Raw genomic sequence first — 19,549 nt, 5'->3', positions numbered from 1 at the left:
TCAGGGCAGGGCAGTAACACAGGTGAAATTACAAAAACCATGTCTGCACTGGGAGATGGACTAAGCAACTAAAATAATCTATACAAGGTAGAATTGGGATCAAATTTCTACTTCTGCCTGCTTCCACTGCTCCACAAATTAAAGTTTATTATTTGCATATTCTCTCTGAATTGGTAAACCAGCCCAGAATGGTAGTGGATTACCACATTTGCATCTTTTAACCTTACCACACTTCTAGGCTCAAATTTTAAATGACAGATACCATTTGTATTTTGATGGTAGTAACTGTTTTTATTATGATTAAGCCAACAAGGACACCTGTAACGGTCAGATGAAAATATGGACTTGTTTGATATCAGACACTGTTGATGTCAATGAAGTGAAATGGGACTAGGCAGACATTAAGGAAGAAAGTCGATGGAATGGATGTAACAGAAGGGAATTAGGAACAACGTGATATAGCTGTGCTAATAAAAAGTAACACAGAGTAGTCAAGAAGACCCAATAATGCAAGCACAAGGCAAACTGAGCCTGTGGGGTCCTAAAATGCCACTGAAACAGCAGGAAGAAATCAGAGACCCCGTCATGAGAAACTCAAGCCAAACATCTTACATTAGCCATGACATCTGCGTTGCACAACTCCAGGGGGCACCGTTAGCACAGAATGCAATGCTTCATGTTTCCCTGAAGTTGTGAGATGCTGCGGCCTCCTTACTAACCAAGGAGACGGCAAATGAAGCATCTGATATGCTTTTGTTTTTAAATTTCTGACCTACTAACATAAAATTATAATAATTCAATAAATAGGAATCAATAAAATTCCAAAGAGGGAGTTCTAGAGAACTAATGATAAAAGAAGCAAAAGCTCTCCAAGTCTAAATTTAGGTCCCATGTCACTAACAAAAAATGACATGATCTTTTAATGGCTATACTTAAGATCTCCAGAGGAAGCCAATTTGCATATTGGCAGTCAAGGACGTCAATACACTTTAAATATAATTACAATTGGATTTAGTCAGATTTACAAGTGAACAAACTGATCAAGTAAGAGAATGTATATGAACATAATATATAAGCCATAAAATCCAGGCTATGAATGAACTATGAACAATGAACTATAGTCGCACAAATTCATTTGTTTGTTCCATAAATATCTGCTGACTGCCTACTATGTGCCAGGCCCATACCACAAGGACCAAAATACAAGCACTGGCTCTCAAGAGGCATTCGAGCAGGGGAGACGGACACTAGGGAAGCAGACTCTGGGAAAACTAATAGAAGAATAAACCTTGAAGTGAAAAGGCATGTCGGGTCGTGTTCAAGTGCTGTGGAGAACACAACAGTAGGGGCGGGATGACATTTAACACAGGATGGCCAGGGAAAGGACTGGCAGCAGGTGGGAGGAGAATAGCCCTGGGAAAGGGCTGAGGCAGGAAAACCCAATCGGGAAGTTACCAGTAAGCCAAGCCAGGGAGGATGGTGGCTTGGGCCCGGGAGCAATGGTGCAGGTGATGAGAAGTACCTGCATTCTGGATAGACAGTGTTTTAGAAAGAGCCAGCAGGATTTGCTGATGGACTGGATAGGGGGTGGAGGAGAATGAGAGAGTCAGGCTGACTTGCTTTTTGGCCTGAGCAATGAGAGGAACAGAGCTGCCACTCCCAGTGGAGGACAGTGCATGGCATCAGTCTAGAAGGCAGAAGTCAGCTCGGTTTTGGACAAGTTTGACATCCTAGTGGAAATGTCAGATAGATACATGAGTCCAGAATTCAAGAGAGAGAGACACACATGTAAGCTACAGATAAAAACTGAGCAAGTACAGATGGTAGCAGAGCCAGAAACCCACTGAGATCACCTAGGCCGTGGATGGCGAAAAGAGCCAGCGCTAAGCATGGTGGTGCCCGAGTTTCCTGGGTCAGGAGGCTGAGATAGAACCAAACAGAGACTTGAGAAAGAGGGGCCAGCAGGAAGGGGAGGGGAGAATAAAGGGAATGGGTGTTTTGAAAGCCACATTAAAAAATAAAAAATAAAAACTGTCCCAAAGAAGAGAGAGCAGTCAAAAGTATCAAATGCAGCCGAAAGGTCATGAAAGGTGATTTTGGCGACAGAAGATGCTGGAAATAAAGACTGTGATGGAGGAAGGGCCTGAGGGCCACAGTGTAAGTGACATGCTGAAGACCCTAGAGTCTGGCCAGTGTACTTTCCCCTCGAGCCCTTTCTGCTTCTAACACGGAGGCCCGAACTGGCCTGCTTCTGCCAAGTAGCCTTGATCACAGAGAAAAGACCTGTCATTAGGACAGTTTGGCTGTCCTCTTCAAAATAACACCTCCCTCTTTGAGTCCCTAGATCTGAACATGACACCATTAGATTTCCAATCACCCAGGCTTTAAAACTCTAAAATCTTTGTCTTTTCTCTTTTTCTTCCTTTTCAATGAAGAATGAATGAATGAATAAGTAGACACATACAGCTGCATAAGTTTCACAGCTCAGTGAAACTTGACATTTGTGTATACCTGGAAAACTACCACCGCGAAGAGTTGGTGGGAGTCAGGGTGTTGACAACAGCTACAGGGGTGGGTGAGGTGGAAGAGGGGCTGGAGACAGGAACGGGGAATAGGTAATGCAGTGATAAGAGGAGGGGCTAAGTAGGTTCAGCAGACTTCAGGCTCCAAGGGGAACACCCTCCATGTGGCTCCTTCGGCAGGGCTCCCTTTCCTGCCCCTTCCCTTTGTTGACAGCAGGTCCCTTAAGGATAGACAGATCACATGCTGGTCCAGCAACAAGGCATGTCATGATAACTGGGGGACAGCACAACTTCAGAATAAGAGAAGCAATTCTCCTCCCGTATTTAGCTATATATGGAATGTTAGTTCAGGTCTGGGTCTTGTATTTTACAAGAGGCAAACTGAGGGGAAATGCTGTACGATATACAAACTATGTCATGGGAGGAACAATTACATAAGCCAGAGACGTTTAGATGGAAGAGACATCTGGGCAGGGATGAGGTTGACAGCAGCCTTCAAATATCTGAAATCAGTCAGCTCCATGCCTCCTCACCCCACAGCTTGTTATGTGCACACCTGTAGCTCAGTGTGCTACAACATGGTCTCCCTGATTAGGTCATCAGCTCCAGATCAACTCCGGATCCACCTTTGTGTCAGCCCCTGCCAAGCCTAGCCAACGGCCAACACTCCTGTTTCTTCTCTACTCCTCCATTCACAAAGGAAGACTTACTCACCATAACATAACCACAGCATTCCATCACGCACGCACAGTGCTCACTTCCCACCAGTTACTGAATTAAGGAGAAAATGTTCCTAGGGCAGGGCTCAAAGGCATCACCACACTGCAACCTCCACTCTCCTCTTCTTAAGCTTCATCTGCCCAGACTTGACTTTTCACAGTCAGGTCCTCCATGGCTCTACTTGCCCCTTCCTCTGCTTGAGCCCTTTTAATCCTTTTTTACCTTGCTCTTAATTCCACACATAATATCACCCATACCAGGAAGCCTGTTCTATTCCCAAAGGCAGAAATTATCTTTTATATTTTTGAGCTCCTATAATGTCATCTGAATTTCTCTTAAGGCATCTGTTTTTTTTTTTTTGTTTTTTGAGATGGAGTCTCACTCGTTTAAGCAGGCTGAAGTGCAGTGGTGCAATCTTGGCTCATTACAACCTCTACCTCCCAGGTTCAAGCGATTCTCCTGCCTCAGCCTCCCAAGTAGCTGAGATTACAGGCATGCACCACCACGCCTGGCTAATTTTTGTATTTTTAGTAGAGACAGGGTTTCACCATGTTGGCCAGGCTGGTCTTGAACTCCTGACCTCAGGTGATCCACCCTTCTTGGCCTCCCAGAGGTGCTAGGATTACAGGCATGAGCCACTGCCATCTGGCCACATCTCTTTCTTATAGTAAGTTTGTGATCTTTTCCCTGCTAGACTGGAAGCTCCTTGTTTCTCACCTTTCTCCCAGAACACCTAGCTTGATGCCACCCTCTACAAAGAGCAGGTAAGAAGGGGTCAGCCGTCATAGAGCCCCAGCCCCTCACTCACTGCCCTAACACACACAACCCACTGGGGCTGCCCTGCCACAGCCGCACCGTACCTAGGCTATGGGAGTGCCTGGGACTCTATACTCATATTACTCTTAATAGTATTTTAGATAGGTCCTTTCCCTATCCATTTCCCTCTCAATTCAACACCGGCAAAACCCAAAGAAAAATAAACCCTGAATTACAAGCCACATAACAAACACTCAGATTTTTGTAATGAATACACGGATGAATGCTGATATGTGCCTTGCAAGTCTTCTGACTACTGTGGTGATCAACCCAGTATCAGAGGCCAGGCGCAATGGGTCACACCTGAAATCCCAGCACTTTGGGAGGCCGAGGCAGGCGGATCACCTCAGGTCAGGAGTTCGAGACCAACTTGGCCAACAGGGCGAAACCCCATCTCTACTAAAAATACAAAAATTAGCCGGGCATGGTGGTGCACTCCTGTAGTCCCAGCTACTCGGGAGGCTGAGGCAGGACTGAACCTGGGAGGTGGAGGCTGCAATGAGCTGAGATCACGCCATACATTCCAGCCTGGCTGACAGAGTGAGACTCCATCTCAAAAAAAAAAAAAGCAAAAAAAAATCTAGTATTAGAACATGAGCTATAATCAAACCTGCTTAAGGAGAAGCAATATAATTTCATTTAGGAAACTATCACCTAGCTATTTCTGTACTGTTGAAAGCTAAAATAAAAATAAAAACAAACTGTGTGTATCTTCTTTTTTTTTAAGTACTTATTTTACCTTACCATCCCCACCAGAGCTAAGTGCATTTTTTCCAATTGAATTTTCCCACCATAAAATACACCAGAAAAATGTGACACAGATCTTAAAATAGTCCTATATAAACAATACATGAGTGTATATATAGAAGCACTTGCTGTATATAGAAGCCACTGGTTTTAAATGATAACTGTTGCTATTCTGGGAGACAAAAGCCTCCTTTTACTACTTCCAAAAATTCCAAAGTCTGACCCATAAGTGGCCGGCCCAGACCTCCCTAGCAGGACAGTTCCTTCAGTCCAGCCATGAACATCCTCACTCCTGGTTAGGCCTGAACTAATGCATCTGCCAGTGAGGCTGACTGGTGGAATATGGAATCATGGTTTCTTTAAAAAAAATCTAACATTCTTTGGTGAGGGTAGAGGTTTATTTGATACAGGGCCCTCTCCTGGACAGGACCCTGAATTTATCTATTAGTGTAAATGACAGTGTTGCTGCTGCTCTTTGGCCACTTGAACAACTCTGACAGTAGGGAGGTAGCACTCACTGAGGTAGTCAGCCTCTAAAAGACTTTGTTTAAAACCAGGAGAAGCAAAGTAGACAAGTCCTCTCCATTAGTGGCTAAACAGTCTTGGCACAGTGCATGCAGCAGCCAGGAGTGTTATTTTAAAATTGACTGGTTGAATTTCACTTCTCCGTAGAAATCTCCATGCAGTAAGACCAGAAATATTATACATTGAGAAAAACTAATCCAGGTGGTTCTCAGATTTTACAGTTTTATCAATGGAGATTTGGGAAAGGTATGGTTACCCTCAAGGACATCAACATTTACCTGTTAGGAAAGTTCCTGAAATACACAAGACTGTAGGCTAGGCATGGTGACTCAACACCTGTAATCCCTGCACTTTGGGAGGCTAAGGTGGGCAAATGGCTTGAGGTTAGGAGTTCGAGATCAGGCTGGCCAACATGATGAAACCCCGTCTCTACTAAAAATACAAAAATTAGCTGGGTATGGTGGTATACGCCTGTAATCCCAGCTACTCGGGAGGATGAGGCAGGAGAATCGCTTGAACCCAAGAGGTGGAGGTTGCAGTGAGCCAATATTGCACCACTGCACTCCAGCCTGGGTGACAAAACTAAGATCTGTTTAAAAAAAAAAAAAAAACTGTAGATACCTGCCTGACACACTATAGGCATGCAGATATTTACTGAATGAGTGAATCTACAAATCACATTTAAACCTTTTGAACATATTTTCAATGTATACAACTTTCTGAGCTAAAAGATATTTTATATTTGTCCTAAAACTACCTTCTCCACATTTCTAGAGGTTTCCTTTGTACTTATACTTTATGTTTGGCATTATTTTTTGAGGCTACGCTATCTATCTTCTGTAAGTCATCATTACAGAGAGAAGACTCCATCTTCTTATACTATACCCAATATTTCATTTAATAATTTGACCCTGATTTTTACAAAACGTTTTTATATTCAACACTATACTTAACTATCACCATCAATTTTCCCATTGTATGCTTTCTTCCACTCAAATACATATTGAGTAGCCAGACATGGTGGTCATGGTGGTGTGCCTCCATAGTCCCAGCTACTTGGGAGGCTGAGGCTGGAAGATTACTTGAGCCCATAAGTGAGTCTAGCCTGGGTAACATAGTGAGGCCTCCCTCTCTATGAAAACGTATTATATATAAAAATAAAATATATATACTTATTATATGATACTATATTAATATATATAATTCCCAGCACAGGGCTAAATATATATAGATGTCTACTTCTTTAATATGATTAAAAAGATCAATTAGGAAATGATTGTTGATATTATTTGAAAAATCCTTTGCTGTTACAAAATGGAACATTTTATTTTAATTTTGAAACAATTGTATATTCACATGCAATTATAAGAAACAACAGAAAGATCCTGTGGATTTTGCCCAAGATCCCATGTACTTTTACCCAGTTTCCCCCAATGGTAACATCTTGCAAAACTACAGCAGAGTCACAACCAGGATATGAGCATTGACAGAGCCACAGTACAGGATACTTCTACCACCACGATGACCTTCCTATCTCCCTTTTATAGCCATACCCACAAACTCATCATTTTAATAGTTTCCTTGGTAAAATAAGACCTTAGTTTTCTATTGACAGTGGCCCTTATGCTTTAATGTTTAAGTTTAAACAAATATTTAAAAAGCTCACTAAATGGTTATCAATAGAAAAACATGTTTCAGTCAAAAAATTGTTTTACATGCAACGTTTGAAAACCCAAGAGTGACGTCCAATCCTGACAAAGATTAGCCAACCATGCTTCCCTGGGTGAGGTATACAGCAGGTAGTTATATAACTAAGAGAGAAACGGTTTTTGGAGAGAGTAGCAGAGACCCCAGCCTCGATTTGATAAACGTCTACAGAGGCACACCTGTGGCAGGATGATTTTCCAGGCAGCTCCTCTTTGGCTTCTCCCAATGTGTTGATGAATTTAACAGTCCCTGGTAATTCAATTAAACACTAATCTAGGTGCTGTTGTGAAGGGATTTTGCAGATGCAAATGAAGTCCCTAATGGGACTTCATTGGTTGACTTTAAGGGAGATCGCTCTTGGTAGACCTGACTTAATCAGTTGGAAGGCCTTAAAAGCAGGGCCTTAAGACTTTCTGAAGGAGAGAAGAAATTCCTCCCATAGAAAACAACTTCAGACTGTGCCTGTGGGATTCCAGCCTGCTTGTGATCTTCTCTTCCTAATGACCTGTCCTATCAATTTGGGCTTTCTTAAACATCCTCCACAATATATAAGCTACATTCTTATAATAAATCCCTTGATGAAAGTGTGTGTGTGTGTGTGTGTGTGTGTGTATCCTATTGGTTTTGTTTCTCTGGTTGGATCCTGGCTGATAGACTCAGGATCCATACCACAAAGCGATTAATAGAAAGCAGAAAGCAAAAGGAAAACTAGGATTAAACTAAGTTCTCATTTCCCAAAGCCAAGACAGCTAATGACTGATGTGTATAGGAAGACAAACTAATGTGTGTGCGCTATGCCAGAGAATCTGATCCATGAACTTCCTGGTGAAAATAGCAGACATAGAAAGTAAAGTAACCCTCTGAAACAAAAAAACCTAAACTGTTTAAAAGACAAGAAGCCAAGTCATTTACTTCTATCCATCCAAGGGGATGGTCCTATCAAAGACAGCCCTCCAGCCCTCTCCCCTAAGTTAGGATTCCAGGCAATAAACAAACAATGAATGGTCTCACATTCCCACCACCACCCACTCCTTTTCTCTTTCACTTGTTCTTCAGTCTTGCTGCCAGATACTTTAGCCAGAAACCCAAAGTGAGGCAATTAATAGAAAATTCCAGTCATTATGTGACTTACTTAATGGCCCATCCAAATGACTTGTGAGAAAATCTCATGAACCAACAGAACAGAGACTGAAGAGTTTTTTCCATTATTTCTCTCTCTGAGTATTTAAAGACTCGGATTTTCCCATCTTTTGGGGAAATATTTTCTTATAAATAGTGAGGCATGCTGGGCATCTCCACTTCATCTTTTTTGGTGGTCTGTAACACTCACTGTACACTCATTGGAATGTTTTCCTAGTAAGTGATGGGCAATGGAAAACATGGCTAAGACAAAAGATGGCTTTCAGGCTGAGATGATGGGAACCTTCTCATGTTCCCCAAGAGACAGGTAGTTCTATAGAACTAAGGGGTTTATTTTAGAACCAATGAGACTATTTCTGTCTTTCCTTTAGCCTGCAGCGTTTATAAGAATGATAAATGAGGACTGACTAGACTACTTAGTAGTCCGTTTAGTAGTAGTCCAATATATCCAATAATAGTAGGAGTTATTTTTTATTTTTTGAGACACGGTCCCACTATGTTGCCCAGACTGGTCTCGAATTCCTGGACTCAAGTGATCCTTCCAACCTCAGCCTCCCAAAGTGCTGGAATTATAGACATGAACCACCATGCCCAGCCAATAGTAGGAGATTTTTAAAAGAGATCTATACTTCTGCTGCTAAGCCCAAATGTTAGGGCTTTGGTTTTATGACTTACACTCTTCTGTTCCATTATTAGGTTTTAGTTTTTAGACCAATAATTATTTAGAAGCTTTGTTTTATGGTCCAAACTGATTGATTTCAACTAAGCTAATTTCTTGGTTGATTTCTACAACACAAGTAGACAAGATCAGTAATTATACAAAAATCAGACATAAAAATGTGGTCCTGTTGTCACAGTCACTGAACAAAAATTACCTAAGCCCAGACAATGTGCTAAATAACACTGCAGATCAAACCACACCGTACATTTGCTGCAGTCACAGGCGTTTTAAGGAGAGAAATGAGGTCGGTTTTTAAACCTGCTTGAAGGGGAAAGTAATGTTTCTTTTTTTTTTTTTGAAAACAAAAAAACAAGAAAGACAGACCTTAACCCCTTTTCTCACTCAAGTCTGCTCTTTTTAGGAAGTCCTTCCTGATGACCTCAATTTGGAATGAGGTAGAATTGCTATTATATATTATTATACAGTTAATAGTAAACATATATTACATAGTTAATAATGATGTGATATAAGGGAAAAGAGCTATCAAGATTATCCCCCCCCAAAAAAAATCTCTGAATATTAGAAGGAAAATTAATCATCTAGATAAATTCTTATTCAATGTATTAATTATCTTCTGTGAATTTTGTGCATATGATAAACTTCAAAAAAAAATGAAAGGGTGAAAATATTTCAACGTCTTCCTCACTGTCCTAAAATCCTAGCATTTTACTTTTGCTTCCTGTCCCCAGAAACTCCAAGCACTTCATCTTCATTATAGAGGAGAAAAAAGATGCAAACAACTTTTAAAACCCAGTGTTCTCTATTATAGATTCCTTCATAATTCCTACTCACCATTCCCATGATCTACTTTCCCCCAATAGCTCTTAAAAATGTGTAGAAGGGCTGGGCGCGGTGGCTCATGCCTGTAATCCCAGCATTTTGGGAGGCCGAGGCAGGTGGATCACAAGGTCAGAAGTTCGAGACCAGCCTGGCCAACATGGTGAAACCCCCATCTCTACCAACCAAAAATAGGATCCTAGGGTAGAATTTGTGTTTATGGCTTTCCTTACTCATCCTCCTTTAATTTGTAGAGACAGATGTATTTCAAGAGAGGAAATTTTTTGCAACGTTTTCACAATTGTTTGTACATGTTTTTTCTTCACCAGAAGCTTTTTTAAAAAACCTTAGATTGGCTGGGCACGGTGGCTCACGCCTATTTGTAATCCCAGCACTTTGGGAGGCTGAGGCAGGCAGATCAGGAGGTCTGGAGATTGAGACTGTCCTAACACGGTGAAACCCCATCTCTACTAAAAATACAAAAAAATTAGGCAGGCATGGTGGTGGGCGCCTGTAGTCCCAGCTACTCGGGAGGCTGAGGCAGGAGAATTGCTTGAACCTGGGAGGCTGAGGTTGCAGTGAGCTGAGATCATGCCATTGTACTCCAGCCTGGGTGACAGAGCAAGACTCCATCTCAAAAAAATAAAAATAAAAATAAAATAAAATAAATTTAAAAAAATGTATAGAAGACAAAAATTAGTTTTTCTATTTTTCTTTTTTTTGGACAGGGTCTTACTCTGTCACTCAGGCTAGAGTGCAGTGGCACAATCATGGCTCACTACAACCTCTACCTCTTGGGTTCATGTGATTCTCCTGCCTTAGCCTCACAAGTAGCTGGGATTACAGGCATGTGTAGCCACATCCAGCTAATTTTTGTATCTTTTGTAGTGACGGGGTTTCACCATGTTTCCCAGGCTGGTATCAAACTCTTGAGCTCAAGCAATCCGTCCACCTCAGCCTCCCAAAGTGTTGGGATTACAGACATGAGCCACCACACTCAGCTAAGTTTTTATATTTCTATAAGAAAAAAGTCACCACCTAAACATCCACGATAAAGCCCCATTAAGTAAATTCTACAATATCCACACTAGAATGCTATGCAGCTAGCGTGGATATAGTAGGATTCTATCAGCAATAGAATGCTATGCAGCTGTTTAAAAAAAAAAAAAAAAAGAGCTACATCAATTGTTATGAAAAGCTACTCCAAACAAAAAAAAGCCCTGTAGAATATTATAGTATGTTCCCATTTGTATTCATTGTAATTAACTGCATTAATCATAATTATATATAGAAAACTCTAGAAACAAATGTTAACAGTGGCATTCTGGATGAAATTTGTAGTACTGTTACAAATTTGCATTCTACAGGGTAATTCTTTTTTTCTTTTTGAGATGGAGTCTCACTCTGTCCCCCAGGTTGGAGTGCAGTGGGGTGATCTCGGCTCGCTGCAACCTCCATCTCCCAGGTTCAAGTGATTCTCCTGCCTCAGCCTCCTGAGTAGCTGGAATTACAGATGTGCACCATTGCGCCCAGCTATTTTTTGTCTTTTTTAGTAGAGATGGGGTTTCACCATGTTGGCCAGGCTGGTCTTGAACTCCTGACCTCAGGTGATCCACCCGCCTCGGCCTCCCAAAGTGCTGGGATTACAGGCATGAGTCACCGTACCCGGCCCCTAATGTATATATTTCTAACAAGAGAAAATGTTTATTTCAACCAGGGATCAAGGAGAATAGGGTCCTCTGTCAGTGTTGGACACCTCTAAAGAGCTACTTCCAACCCTCTAGGCCCCAGTGCTCACTCCCTCCACTGCCGCAGTGACTAGTTCACGCAGGCTTGCAGTGGCTTCACGCTTGTGCATCAGTGCAGGCAGACACTGCCTCATTGCTAATGCTCAATATTTCACTTCCTGCCTTAGGATTTCTCTTGAAACTTATTCTGCAGTTATGCATATGCAAACAAGAGGGAGAAATCAATGGGATAAATCCCCTCACCCCCCCCCCCCCATTTTGTACTTAAGCAGACAGTTCTGAGAGCATTCCATTCCATAGGTTCCTAAAAAGGTTCTAGTGGGATTGAACACCTGCTGCCTAGGTGCTATCAGATCCTTAAATTTTCTTTCCCTCCTTCTCATTTCACTTTCCTTGTCCTGAACTCCTGCTTCCTGGGACTGCACTCCATAACTTCCCTGCATGCAAGTCTTTCTACCAGGCTGATGTTCAGGCTAAGACATCGGGTGAGTGGAAAGTTTTTCCACCACCCACTTTTTGGTTTCACACATTTCATGCTCTTCTACTTGCAGATTCCAGTGCCAGATGTGTTAGAACACACTCCTGTTTCAATACAATGCTGGTCTTGTACCTTTGAGTGACATCCACATTGTTGGATATCATTTATGCAGTGAGATGGCCACCAATAACTATACATCAAAGTGACTGCAACCACAGAGATATATCCCAGTAAACCCAAATGAAGTGTATATCCACAGCTTAACTTTCCCACAGCTGAATCCCAAAAATGCTTGGGACCATTCTAACATTGCCACACACAAGAGTAAGAGAGGGTAACTCAATGTGGAAAGAGTAATTTTGGCCCACTGTAAACTTTCCAATTTTTCAAAATTTACAAATACACATAAACATGTAAAACTCGCTAGGGGTCTTCCCAGGGCCTTGGAAGCAGCCCATACATCTGAGCACTTAAGCTTTAGCTTCATTAGCTTTGTGGTAATATGCTTTTCACGATGCACTAATTGAGTAACTACAACAAAGGGAGCATAAAGCACAGACTGAAAACCCTAAAATCTACATACTCCACCATCCCAGTCTCATCTAAACCTCCGATATAAAAATATTCCATCTGTCCATCTGGTCCTCCTCCTCCTCTTGTCCAATAAGCATCTTAAGTTCAACATGTCCAAAACTAAACCTATCATCTTCTTCACAAAACCTGTTTCCCCGCTTCTAATCCTCGTACTAATGACATCTGTAAAGGTCAAACGGGAAACTGTGAAAGTCAACTTAGATGCCTCTTTTCCCTCTAGTTTCACCCGGCTATGACATATTGGTACCTAACATTGTGTTAGGTTCTAAATTTAAGACTGCCTCCTAAATGTCGACTTCCCCCCCTGCCGAGAGGGAGCCTCACTCTGTTGCCCAGGCTGGAGTGCAGTGGCATGATCTCAGCTCACTGCAGCCTCCGCCTCCCAGGCTCAAGGGATTCTCCCACCTCACAAGTGGCTGGGACTAAAGGCGTGCCACCACGCCTGGCTAAGTTTTGTATTTTTAGTACAGACGGGGTTTCACCGTGTCGGCCAGGCTGGTCTTGAACTCCTGACCTCAAGTGATCCACCTGCCTCAGCCTCCCAAAGTGCTGAGATTATAGGCGTGAGCCACCATGTCCAGCCAATATTGATTATTTCATAGTCTCCATCCCTATCACCAGTTCACCTAAATTCCAAGTCCTCATTACTTCTAATGTACCTAACTTTAATGTAATCTCCTCAAGGCCACCTCACTGATGCCATAGTAATCTTATTAAAGACCAAATCTGAACATGTTACTCCTCTGCTTAAAATTCTTCCATAACTTCCCACTGCATTTAGGAACGTTTAAGTTCTTTGGGATGGCCTTCAAAGCCCGTCATGATGGGATCCTTCTCTAGCCACATCTCCTATAGCTTTGCTCATTCCATGCCAGAGCATACATTTTCCAATTCCCCAAACTAGATATGCTATTTCACTGTTCTCTTTGCCATAAACCCTGGCCTCCCCTTGGCTCCTTTACTCTTATTCTCCCTCAAATATTCAATGTAAGCATCATCTCATCTTGGAAGTCTTCCTAACCTCACCTAGACCAGCTGGGTTTGGTGCCTGTCACTGTTCCCATAAAGCCTTCACTGGCTCCATTAGGGCACTTATTACCCTGTATTAATAACTATCTCACTCTCCTCTGAGATTTTTTTTTTTTTTTTTTTTTTTGAGACGGAGTCTTGCTCTGTCTCCCAGGCTACAGTGCAGTGGCGTGATCTTGGCTCACTGCAACCTCCGCCTCCCAGGTTCAAGGGATTCTCCCCGCCTCAGCCTCCCTAGTAGCTGGGACTACAGGCGCGTGCCACCACGCCTGGCTAATTTTTTTTTGTATTTTTAGTAGAGACGGGGTTTCATCGTGTTAGCCAGGCTGGTCTCTATCTCCTGACCTTGTGATCCACCTGCCTCAGCCTCCCAAAGTGCTGGGATTATAGGCGTGAGCCACTGTGCCCGGCTCCTCTGAATTTTTAGTCCTCTGTGAGATTATTGAAGGGAAGGGTTCTCTTTCACATCTAAAGCCTTAGAAACTAGCACAACGCCTGGTAGATTATTTATTTATTTATTTATTTATTTTGAGACGGAGTTTTGCTCTGTCACCCAGGCTGGAGTGCAGTGGCACCATCTCAGCTCACTGCAACCTCTGCCACCTGGGTTCAGGTGATTCTCCTCAGCCTCCTGAGTAGCTGGGATTACAGGTGCTGGCCACCATGCCCGCCATTTTTTTTTTTTTTTTTTTTTTTTTTAAGTAGAGATGGGGTTTCGCCATGTGGGCCAAGCTGGTCTTGAACTCCTGACCTCAGGTGATCCACCCTCCTCGGCATCCTAAAGTACTGGGATTACAGGTGTGAGCCACCACGCCTGGCCAATACTTTTAATAAAGCTTAACTAAACAGCTCAAATTAATCTTAAGAAAATAGGAGTGGTGGCCGGGCACAGTGGCTCATGCCTGTAATCCCAGCACTTTGGGAGGCCGAGGCGGGTAGATCACTTGAGGTCAGGAGTTCAAAACCAGCCTGGCCAACATGGTGAAACCTCATCTTTACTAAAAATACAAAAGTTAGCTGGGCATGGTGGCACACGCCTATAATGCCAGCTACTTGGGAGACTGAGACACGACAATCGATTGAACCTGGGGTGCAAAGGTTGTAGTGAGCCGATATCACATCACTGCACTCCAGCCTGAGTGACGAAACGAGACTGTCTCAAAAAAAAAAAAAAAAAAGAAAAAAGAAAAAAGAAAGAAGAAAGAAGAAAATGGGAGGGGGATGAAGATTATGGCGGAAATGGTATTATCTCTGCAAGATCTTGTCATAAGAGGAGATTGTCTTTTTTTTCCTGGGACACAATGCAGTAAACAAGGCCAATCAGTGACTGCCAGTTGATTATAATTTTAGCAACCATTTCCCAGAGGAATGACCAACTGTTGTTACCTAATCTAAGGCCTTGTACATAAAAGACACTCATTTCCTATTTAATTGTACTGATTTTATTATTTTAACTCTTATTGGCATCAAATTCTAGAAAGGTTACAATAGAGTTTGTCCTCAGATGAAGCTCACTTGAAAAACAAGTAGAAATCAAACCCTGTGCTCCTTCCTGTTGTACTTGAGAATGTCTTCAAGAATTTTCATTATCTTCTTATAAACACAAAACATGAATTCAGCCTGAAAACCGAGACTCTGATACTCAAATACAATGAGTTGTCAAGTAAAAAAAGATAAGTGTTTACTGAATGACTAGATGAATAAATGAGTGAATGAATGGCCAAAAGAACTCAACATTCATTTGCTTCCATAAAGAACCTTAGAAACAGACCGTCCTTTTGAGGGACCTGCTCCTTGGTAAAAATGACAAACTGTCTTAAGCTTTCTGTGAGTACCCACTACAAATGCTTTATGGAACATCACCTCAGTTCCTGATACAATGTTCAGCAGATCTAGGCTGCTCTCGGTCACTGACCCCTCATCAAAAAAGGCACAGATTTTAAGAGCTCAAATATGTGACAGGACCCTAGGCATACTATCAGTGATTAAGAACTTAAACTCTAAAATTAGACAAGTATGGGTGAAGATGCTTTGACTCTGTTACATACTACTTGTGTGACTGAGAGCAAGTCATTTACCTTCTCATGGCCTCCCACTTTGACCGTCTGCAAATGGAGATATACCCTATGTTTACTACAAAAATTGAAAAATCAAATGAAAAAACAATTTAAATAGTGCCTGGCATGTAGCAAGTGCTCAATAAATGATAATGATTATATTACTGATGAACTTTCTCATGGGTTAGGAAGCTAAAAATCATCTCAAATGTACATGCATAATACCTTTTAATACTATAGAAACAGGATCTTGGGATTATTGGAATTATATAGCTATAAGTAGCTTCTTTCAAAATATAGATTGTAGGCTTCTGTCAAAGACCATCATTTGTATCACCTGAGCATTCAATCCTATGTAGGGTTATTTTGCTTTAAAGTTCAATATAGCAACTCTACAAATTGTTTGCTCTGTTTCTCAAGACCAAAATTTTGCAGCTGAGTGCATCAAATGGGTTATGGAGATTGTCCTCCCTCCCCTCTCACCTCTAGAAGTAGTTGCTCCCGCTTACTGGATGAGGCAGTGGGGAGGGCGGCCCATGAAGGAAGCTTGTACAGCCACTGCCTTTGTCATATTTCCTCTGTGAAGAAACAGAAGACTTCAGTTCCTGGGATTGGTTAAGCTCTAGAATAGAGAACTAAGGAACTACTTTGTATTTTCCTAAGAATCTCATCTCTCTTTATGCAGAGCGCCATTGCAGCCAAACTGTTACACATTCTTTTTGCATCTTTGTCAGGAAACTGGAATGATAATAAACACAGGTAGCTTGTAATACACAATAAATTGAAGGAAGTTGGCACAGAGCAGAGAAAGACTCAAAGACTGAGGGAATGAGAAGGGGAAAAGCCAATGAAAGAATAAATTATGTGCAATGGCCATACCAACCTTGACATTTTTAAAGATATTGCAAAGATTTATATGTTTATGATTAGAATTCACTTGAGGTCAATATGGCCAGTCATGAATTCATTCAACAAGTATTTTTCTTGAGCACTCACTATATGCTAAGCACTGTACCATGCACCAGCGATTAAACTCAAACACATACAAGACTGATTTCCTTACTGTCAAGGAACTGGAAGTCGACCAAGGAAGACAGGCAAGGAAAATTACAACATGGTAGACTCTTCTCTTAACTGACCTCCATGTAACAACGTGCCAATGAACACACTCCATTCTCCCTGTAAAACACACTGACTGAGGCCCACAGCACACTGAATGCTTTTGTCTAATAGACTGCTATCTAGTACTCTGCATTCTAAACTCCCCTAGATTAAGTAGAATTTTTACTAAGAATTGGTTATTTCTGTTTCCAAACCTCCCCCCCACTTCTTTTTTTTTTTTTTTTTTTGGAGACAAGGTCTCACTCTGTCCCTAAGGCTAGAGTGCAGTGGCACGATCACGGCTCACTGCAACCTCGACCTCCTGGGCTCCAGCAATTCTCTCACCTCAGCCTCTTAGAGTAGCTGAGACTACAGGTGTGTGCAACCATGCCCAGCTAAATTTTATATTTTTTGTAGGGACACAGTTTTGCCATGTTGCCCAGGCTGGTCTCAAACTCCTGAGCTCAAGCGAGCCACCCGCCTTGGCCTCCCAAAGTGCTGGGATTACAGGCATGAGCCACCACTCCCAGCCTCCAAAAATATTTATGACATGTGTACTTGATGCTGCAATTATGTAATTTAAAGTATTAGAAAAACTTAAGAGAATAGAAAAGTTGTTTCTATGGACACTGTCTCAGTCCATTTTGTGCTGCTACATCGCAATACCCAAGACTGGTTAATTTATGAAGAACAGATTTCTTACAGTTTGGAGGCTGGGAAGTGCAAGATTGAGGGGCCCACATCTGGCAAGGGCCTTCATGCTGTGTCATCCCATGGCAGAAGGGCAAGAGAGCAAGAAGGGACTGAACTTGCTTCTATAACAAGCCCATTCTCACAATAACTAACCTAACTCCATAATGACACCAATCCATTCATGAGGAACCTGATGACCCAATCACCTCTTATTAGACCCCCATCTCCCAGTGTTTGCATTGGAGATTAAGTTTCACCATATAAACTTTGTGAGACACATTCAACCCACAGCAAACATTATGATGAATCCTTCAGAAACAATCAGTAAAAACAGGTTGTTAAACAAAAAAATCCCTGCTATTGAATTAGGAGGGGGTAACAGAAAACAAATCTAGAAAGATTCTGCACTTGTATTGCTTTGAAAATGCTTTGCATTGCTTGTTCCACTTGAAATGAAAACTCAGATTTAGAGAAGATTTGGATAACTTAGAGAAGATATATTACGGATGTGATTTATGCACAATTGTATGAAACACCAATCAGTAAGCCCAACTCAAAGAAAATGCCCGGGTCCTACTTCAGAAGAATGGCAACACCATCTTCCAATGCCTGCTGAAATGTATTGATTCAGGCAAAGAACATTAACAGATGCTAAAACTATTACGGGGAGAGGTTGATGGAGAAAATAGTATTTGTGTGGTGCCAAAGTATCACTCCACAGATCATTGCTAATCCCAAAGAAGAAAGCTTATCTCTAGAACAGAGCCAACTTGGCTGGGCATGGTGGCTCACGCCTGTAATCCCAGCACTTTGGGAGGCCGAGGTGGGTGGATCACAAGGTCAGCAGATCAAGACCATCCCGGCCAACACAGTGAAACCCCATCTCTACTAAAATACAAAAATTAGCCAGGCATGCTGGCACATGCCTGTAATCCCAGCTACTTAGGAGGCTGAGGCAGGAGAATCGCTTGAACCAGGGAGTTGGAGGTTGCAGTGAGCAGAGATCGCGCCACTGCACTCCAGCCTGGGCGACAGGGCGAGACTCTGTCTCAAAATAAAAATAAAAAATAAATAAAATAGAATGGAGCCAACTGCAGTCACCACCTTAATCAAGTGATCAAATTTAAAATCATTAATAGTGGATAACCAGACCATATGTACCACCTAAAGTATTGCACACCAAAATATATTTCATCCTTTATAAAGTATTATTGATGAAGGTGTTTAATCTAGTCAGGAGTTTGGATCTAGCTTCCAGCGTACAGGAAATACAGGGGATAGAGAAATGAGTTAAATGATACAATGACAAAACAATCATACAAGCCCCAAATGTAGGGCACTCTACAAAACAACTAGCTTGGTTTCTTTAAAAAGCCAATATCGGCTGGGCGCGGTGGCTGACGCCTGTAATCCCAGCAATTTGGGAGGCTGAAGCCGGTCGATCACGAGGTCAGGAGATCAAGACCATCCTGACTAACACGGTGAAACCCCCATCTCTACTAAAAATACTAAAAACTAGCCAGGCATGGTGGCACGCACCTGTAGTCCCAGCTACTCGGGAGGCTGAGGCAGGAGAATCGCTTGAACCCGGGAGGCGGAGATTGCAGTGAGCCGAGATCACGCCACCGCATTCCAGCCTGGGCGACAGAGCGAGACTCCATCTCAAAAAAAAATAAAAATAAAAATAAAAATCAATTTTGCTTGGTATTATCACAGTACTGTATTTGGTTACATCACAAGATGACTTCATTGCTTAGACTTATGAGGCAAGAAATGATATGTCTTGAATCTGTTCTGAAATATTTTTGCAAAGAAAAAAGATAAATGAAACCAATATAACAAAGCCATGATATTTATTGAATTGGTAATGGGTATATTGTGGTTTATTGTCTATTTTCTCTACTTTTATATATACTTTAAACTTATTAAAAAGTCAATATCATGGAAAAAATACTCAATGTCATGAAAAAATGAGAGGAATTATTCTAGCTTTAACGAGACCAAAAAAAGCATAATATCACAATGCAATGCAAAAATCTTGATTGCATCCTTGTTAGAAGAAAACCAACTATAAATGACATTTGTGGGACAATTGGGAAAATGTGAATATGGAGAGAGTAGTCAATGATTTTAGGGTAACCTAATTTTCTTAAGAGTGATGATGGAATTAGGAT

General features: G+C 41.8%; 1 protein-coding gene across 3 annotated transcripts in view; it reads right to left on the bottom strand.

Moving 5' to 3' along the window:
* CNNM2 (cyclin and CBS domain divalent metal cation transport mediator 2) overlaps nucleotides 1-19,549 on the bottom strand; it is a 166,788-nt gene that overhangs the window by 39,247 nt on the left and 107,992 nt on the right. The window contains exon 2 of one of the 3 annotated variants that reach the window (XR_010127461.1): nucleotides 16,065-16,159. The exons of the other annotated variants lie outside the window; for them this stretch is intronic. The gene's annotated coding sequence lies outside the window, so the exon portion shown is untranslated. The remainder of the gene's footprint in view (nucleotides 1-16,064; nucleotides 16,160-19,549) is intronic. 3 annotated transcript variants of the gene reach the window in all.

This window comes from Pongo pygmaeus, chromosome 8 (assembly GCF_028885625.2).
Source record: "Pongo pygmaeus isolate AG05252 chromosome 8, NHGRI_mPonPyg2-v2.0_pri, whole genome shotgun sequence".
Taxonomy (NCBI): domain Eukaryota; kingdom Metazoa; phylum Chordata; class Mammalia; order Primates; family Hominidae; genus Pongo; species Pongo pygmaeus.
This window is presented reverse-complemented; position numbering and strand designations above follow the sequence as displayed.